Below are 7,496 nucleotides of genomic sequence, written 5' to 3'. Positions count from 1 at the left end.
CGCCAGGCTGAGGAGAGAAGCCAAGGGTGTTATGTCCTTCAAGACACAGGCACCCTAAGACCAGAGTCCCAGCCTCGAGCCTCGGAGGCCAAGATGAACCAGCCCTCGGCCCCATCCTGGCACAGGGGGTAGTCGTCAGGAAACACCCCCACCCCCGCCATCATCCAGCCCTCCCTGCCTGAAGGTCAGTAGGCTGTAGTTCTAAAGGGGGGTGACCAATGCCTGTGGCTGCTTGGGCTTGGGCTGCTGGCTTACTTCCCCTGGGAGGCAGAGTTGTTGCCTTTAAGGATGGACTTCAGGGAGCTGCTGAATATTCAGAAGCGGGACTGCCCCCGCTTGGGGGCCATCATTGAGGAACTCGCAGCCAAGCACATGGCCTCCTCGTTTACCGCAGGACACCTTAAAGGCATCCGGCTGATTGCACTCTGGCCGCTTGGCCACACTGTCATCCTGGATGGTCTCCGTGAAGGCTGGCCACGGCGACGAGTGCTCCTACTTGGAGCGGCTGGAGAACAGCTCGTAGCCGCACTTGGCACACACGTAGACAGCGGGTTCAAAGTGATTCTGGAAAACCTCACCCCCGGAGAAGCTGCAGAAAGACATAGTGCCACCAGGTTCCCGTCCCGCTCTCACACTCCGACAGCTTCGAGTGCACCGACCCACCGACCCACCCACCCTCCGAGTGTTTTGAAGTAAAAAACAAAACGGGCAAAAACACCCAGCAGGCTGGATAAATGTTCTCACCGGGCCACGGGTGGCCCGCAGTCCATAGTTTGAGGACCCCTGGGTTAAGGACTAGAGAGAGACTTGACTGCTGGCTGAGAAGAGGCGCTGCTGTGGACCAGTGAGTGTATCTTTACTGTTTTCTGATGGTGGCTTGTGTAACCTGTTAACTTCCCTAATAAACCTCTATAATCATGAGCATTGTCGGTGAGTTCTGTGTGGTTATTGCAATGAAGGATTAAACCCAGCAGATAACAGCGCTGTGGGGGGAATGGCTGGTGTCAGAATAGGTTAAAAATAACAGAACCTAGAGGCATGTCTGACCACTGCCTAGTGACAATAGGGAAGCCAGAAGTCAGGTGTGGGCCCCCTCAATAAATGTGGCCTAGTGGAGAGTGCAGAATGCTACATAAGACAGCCCAGATTCGCTGGAATGGCGGTGTCAGTTAGGGTGTGAGAGTGGCTAATAACTGGGGTACAGACAGTTGATCCCTGTGCAATGAGAAGGAAGGAAATGGTTGCAGGCATGGAAAAATGGGAAATGGGAATCGGTAGAGGCTTCATCTGATCACTTGCATTTTTTTCAGAGAAGAGGAAGGAAGGGCATCAAGCGAGGGCACAAGGAGGAGGAAGTGATAGGGTTTGATGAGACAGAATTAAAGCCTGAAGTGTCCAATAGAGTGGGAGAGGAACTAAATCAGAAATATAGAACATTATTTGAAGGAAATCAAAGGGAGGCCAGTCAGCATACTGAAGCGCTTTTTCTCCAGTCTTTCTTCATTGCATAGGCTCAGAGAGGGAGTGGAATTGACATCGGGTTTTGCTTTTTGCCAAAGTCAAAGAAAAGTAAATGCTTGGTCCAGAAATTAAGCTCGGTAAAGAAACAGGAGAGAGTTACAAGAGGTTAAGAACAATAAAAAGTGATAGGATCAATGGAGTCGAGGTTCATTTTCATTAGAATCATTTCTTCATCTCCTCAGTTCTTTTTGAATCTTTGATCTTCTATTTATTGTTACTTAGTTTTCCCTAAACTTAAGTTACATGAAAATCCTGAAGGAAGTGGCATTACCTGAGTTGCTCTAAATATTTACTGAGTAAATGCAAAGTAGCAGGCACAATGGAAAATAAAGTTAAAGCTGATTGGTCCCTGACTTCAAAAATTTTGCAATTCAGAAAATGAAACAGATATCTGAGAGGAGGAATCGCAGAGAAAGGTCAAAGTACCATGAAAACGGCTACAGGAATACAAAACAGAGATCTCTAACATAGTTTAAAAAACGGATTACAGAGAAATTCCATTGTAAAAAGATTCTAAATCAAGTAAGATATCTCGACAAAAAGAAAGTTAGTTCAAGTCGCAAATGGAAATGTTGAATGAGATTGAGCGCGACTGAAGGCCTATAGCATAGCTCGAATGATCACTTCCTAATTTACATAATCCCATGAAATAGTTCCAACTGTTCTGCTGACGAGGCCTTCCTCCCGGCTCTGCTCGGCCCATCTGGCACACAAAGAAACCTGCAAAACTAGTTCAAATGCCGGGCTGGAATCCAAATGCTCTCATAAGCCCCCGTTTGCTGACTTTCCAATTTCTAAGGAAGAAATTAATTTGCTTTTTGTACTCAGGAATGAATCTAAGACAGGGTTTCATAATTAATCACTGACTTTATTCTAACTTGCCACTTGTTAATATTCTGTTTAAGGAATTTGTCACTAACATCACACCCATCAATCTGTAACTTTTTTTCCAGTTCACACATCCATGGGTTTATCCAAACAAAATATGTTCAAACATTTGGATATTTTTTTTAAATAAGAAGCTCTGTGATTTTGTAGAAATCCTCCTTTTTTTTTTTAATCATTCAATCTGATTAAGAAGAGTAGTTCAAACATCTCTACAATCAATTTCAGAACATTTTCTCTTTCTCATACTCGTTAGCTCCCCATTTCTCCTAATCTCCCTAGCTATGTCCCTGGGTAGTTATTAATCCAGTTACTGCCTATATAGATTTAACTATCATGGATTTCAGAGACAGAAACTCATATAATATACAAACAAAAAAAGATAAAACTGAAAAACCTCAGTTGAAAAGGAACAGAAAATGTTAAAACTAAAACAACTTTAAAATGGGTCAAGGGAGATCAAATGGTAAGGTGTTACACTTTAACCTAACTCTATCTACCATCATCAGCTTTACAAGACTCTGACAGCAAGGCTACTCACATCCCTCTACTATGGTCGGAGGGGACTCACCAGAGGCTTAATCCATGTGGGGACCCTGCAAATGGATTTTTGGGCTCCCACTGTTATCCATGACCTTCTGGAAATTTGGAGTTCACAATTTTTAGTTCTGATACCCTTACCTCCTTCTAAATTGGATTGTATTATTTAAAATCCTTGGATCACACAGGGTGGTGTGTGTCTTCCACGTGCACTTAGTTGATGCCTCGCTTAAATGGCTGCTCATTTTAAGTCAAGTCTTTAAGACCTGATGCTATTCTTTCTGATGCCAGGCACCATCTGATTTCTTCCCCACACTTTGCTATAGGAAGAAACAAGGGTGGGAATCGAGGTTTTTTAATGTTTTAAGAAGATGAAAATGTTTGAAAATCACTTTTATACTCAGGAAGTTAAAAGAACAAAGCACCAGCAAAGACAAAAATTAAAGAAAGACACGGGCAGGATAAATGAAAGAAACAGGCAGCCAGTCGGCCTGGGGACAGAGAATTCTCATGAGGAGAATTATACAGGACAGCAATGGTCCAGTCAAAGACAGCACCTTGGTTTTGGGTTTCTGACATCTGGTGGATGCATGGTACTCCTGGCCCGTGAGAGAAAAGCCCGACTCGCTGAGGGAAAACTTGGAGCTCTTTTTTGAGTAAAACAAAGGAAATTCTTTTATATGACATCACACCAACTCTGCCAACTGCCAATTTGCCAATGCCTGTCACAATGTTTATAAATACACAAAAGACTTTGATTCCACTGCATTTCAGCAAAGCTGACAAGAATTGGGAATGGGGGCGGGTGGGTGCGGGGCACGTGGAATAAGCATGACATTGATGGCAGAGGAGACAAGCAGCCTGACCCAGACAATAGATATCACAGGGTCGTAGAAAAGATTGCACTAAATGGGTCCGCCCTGGGCCTATCTGATATCTAAATCACATTTTCCCCCCTTTTCTTGATGTAATAGTCTATTTCTAAGTTTTCTGTTTTGCTTTGTTTCCATAGAATTGACATTAATTTTTCAAACTTAAAATTAAAAATACAGACTTAACTACTACTTTTAATGAGTATAAAAGCAATCCTGGACCAAGAATGAAGCATGGCCAGAGGGCAGGCTTGCTGTGATTTCCTTATGCTTAAATCTTTGTTTTGTTTTGTATAGTATTGCCTAAGCAAAGTATTTGATGGGCAGATAATCCAATCCAATAGTCTGTCCAGTTTGTGCTAAGAGTTTTAGTTATCTGAGGGTGCTATAACAGAAAATGGGTGGCTTTCAGAACTAGAGCTCTGTTTTTCCCAGCGAGGGCTATGAGGGCACTTGCTTTGGGGAAACGTTTCTGTCAGCTCGGAAGGAAAGTCCTAGTGTCTGCTAAGTTTCTGCTTTTGAGTATAATCTCCATGAACTGACATCCTTCTTGCCCTGTCTCTCCTTGCAAGTTTGCATTTAAATCTCTTTTTTATCTCAAGAGAAAGTGACTCAAGATATACCCTACATTAATCCTGCCGCATTAATATAACAAAGACAACCCATTCCTAACCGGGATTATAACCACAAGCACAGCGATCACCATTTGCAACACGTACTTTGGGGGAACATCATTCATTTCATCACATTCACCCTTTGACCTTTCAAAAGTGATGTCCTTGCCACATGCAAAACCCATCTCATCACCCCGAAAGTCTTAGATGAACTTCCAGTTCAAAAATCTCATCTAAGTCAAACATGGGTGAGATTTTAAGCATATTCCACCATGAGGTGCAATCCTTTACATCTATTAACCTTGGAATTCTAGATGAAAAGTTATCTATTAAAAGGTATCTATTTCCAAAGTTATCTATTTCCAAAATATCTACCTTGTACCTGAAACAGGTAGATATTTCCATTACAAATAGAAGTTCAACCGTTACCAGAACAATTTACATTGGATCTTATGGTTACAAATTATCCTCTCTTCTCTGAGACTATCTAGGTAACAGCTCCACATTCCAAACTTTGGATGTTGACCGTGCCCTCTATATTCTGGTGGGCTGGTTAGATGACTCTTACCCTTAGACTTCAGCTCTGCTTGCAGTCCGGGATGGAAACTCTGCTGCCTTGCCTTTAAGTAGCCCGATTCGCCCAGTCCTTCTGAGTGGCAACTTTACCTCCTCAGCCCGAGAAGACATTATGCTTTTACCACTTTGGCATGGCAGCCCTGCCCCTTCACAATCATTCTTATACTCCTTGGGCATGTCAATCCTGGCCCCCCACCCCATCTCCCTGGCACACTTTAACAGCAGCCCCCATTTCAAAACTGAGTTGACCAAGACCCGATACTTTTGTTTGCTTGTTGTTTTTTTGTTAAATACTTTTATTGGGGGTTATTACACCTCTTATCACAATCCATACATTCATCCACTGTGTCAAGCACATTTGTACATATGCTGCCATCATCATTTCTTTATACTTGAGCCCTTGATTTCAGAGGCTCATTTTTCCCCTCCCTCCCCCACCCACCCTCTCTCATGAACCTTTGATAAGTTATAGATTATTATTTTCATATCTTACATCATCCTCTGTCACCCTTCACCCACTTTTCTGTTGTTTGTCCCCCTGGGAGAGGGTTATATGTTGATCCTTATGATCAAGTCAACCTTTCTCCCCCCACCTTCCCTTATCCTCCTGGCATCTCTATTCTCATTGTTGGCCCTGAGGGGTTTATCTATCCAGGAGTCTGTGGGCACACCCATTGATACCAAGGAGTCCTGATTTACCATGACCCTTCCAACAGTTTTGCTGAACTCTGAGGTACTTCAGAAATGCCCAATTCTTATCTTGGAGAATAACAGATGCAATTCCTTTCGCCTGTTTTCTGGCTATAGAACTCCACGAGGCAGACCGAGTTCTTTCCTACTGTTCTTTCTCTGTCCTTGTCACTCTGGATTTTCTGTTGTGGCATTTGGTTAGATTTATCAGTCGCAGACTTATATGCTCTAACAAAAGACTATGTAACCACTTTCTTGAACACATTCTAGGATGTTTGCACTTAGTTTGTACAGCATAATTTTCCAAATCTAAATTCTGTTTCCAGTTTGCACCATTCATTTTTAATTCTATCTCTTTCCTCTTGCATTTTACTATAACTGACAAGGAGACAATGCAGAACCCCTTTAATATCTTGCATAGAAATATCTTCAGCCAAATATCCAAGTTCATCATTTATGAGTTCTACCTTCCACCAAACATTTGAACATAATTCAAACAAGTTCTTAGCCACTGCATAAAAAATATTGTCCTACCAGTGGTGAGAGTAGTGATACTGGGATGGTAGAGGGAAGGTGGGGTAGAAAGGGGGAACCGATTACAAGGATCTACATATAACTCCCTCCCTGGGGGACAGACAACAGAAAAGTGGGTGAAGTGAGACGTCGGACAGTGTAAGACATGACAAAAGAATAATAATTTAGAAATGATCAAAGGTTCATGAGGGAGGGGGGAGCAGGGAGGGAGGGGAAAAATGAGGAGCTGATATACCAAGGGTGCAAGTAGAAAGAAAATGTTTTGAGAATGAAGATGGCAACAAATGTACAAATGTGCTTGACACAATGGATTGAAGGATGGATTGTGATAAGAGTTGTATGAGCTCCCAATAAAATGGTTTAAAAAAGAAAAGTATTGTCCTTCCTCCACTTTTCAGTCACATGTCCATCATTTTCTTTTAAATTACCTTATGGATTCACAATTAATGTCCAAATTCCTAACACTATTCTGTTATTGGTATGCTATGAATTCTCTAAGCTAGTAGACACTTCCTCAGTAGTTCTTTGCATTCTGTTCTGAACCCTCCCCAGAATTGCCTTTAACATCCATAATTCTATGAAGAGTCCTTCAAAGCAATCTAGGCTTTCACTATTAGGCACCTTAAAACTTTTCCATTTCTTTACCTATTACTCAATTTCAAAACTGCTTCCAAATTTTAGGCATATTTTAGAGCAATACTCCACTCTTCCTGTATCGATTCAGTTTCCATTAGCTAATGCAGGTCTAAAAGAAATATAATAATTGGTTGACTTTAAGAGGCATAAATTGATTTTCTCACATTTTAGGAGTCTGGAATTCAGGATTCAGGGTCTTGGGCATAGGGGAAGGCTTTTTCTCTCATTTGTTTCTTCTCCTCGGCAATGTTCACATGTTTGACATCTCTCTTCCCTCTCGCTCCTTGCTAGCTGATGTTCTCATCTCTTTTCTATATCAAAAGAGATTGACTCAATACATACCCTACGTGAATCCCAAGCTGGACTACAGACCCAGCTATAAGTTAGGATTTAAAACACACACTTTAGAGGACACAATTCAGTGCACACCAATACAGAAATGGGAGCTGAAAGTGAGAAATCTTAAAATAACAAATTTAAAATAGTCTGATTTAATTTCTTCTCAGCTTCCTATTAGGAAAGGTTTATTATTATAGCAAGACTAGCCAGACCAGGAAGCAAACATGTTTCCTTTAAGGAAGAAAAACAAATCAATTAGAACAATATGCCAATTGTTGACATTTAAAAA

General features: G+C 41.8%; 1 pseudogene; it reads right to left on the bottom strand.

The window, feature by feature from the left end:
• Nucleotides 1-251: 251 nt before the first annotated feature.
• LOC123521130 lies at nucleotides 252-631 on the bottom strand (annotated as a pseudogene).
• Between the last annotated feature and the right edge of the window lie 6,865 nt (nucleotides 632-7,496).

This window comes from Echinops telfairi, unplaced genomic scaffold, assembly GCF_000313985.2.
Source record: "Echinops telfairi isolate 266 unplaced genomic scaffold, ASM31398v2 ScPeMD7_7469;HRSCAF=8507_1, whole genome shotgun sequence".
In the NCBI taxonomy this organism is placed as follows: Eukaryota; Metazoa; Chordata; class Mammalia; order Afrosoricida; family Tenrecidae; genus Echinops; species Echinops telfairi.
This window is presented reverse-complemented; position numbering and strand designations above follow the sequence as displayed.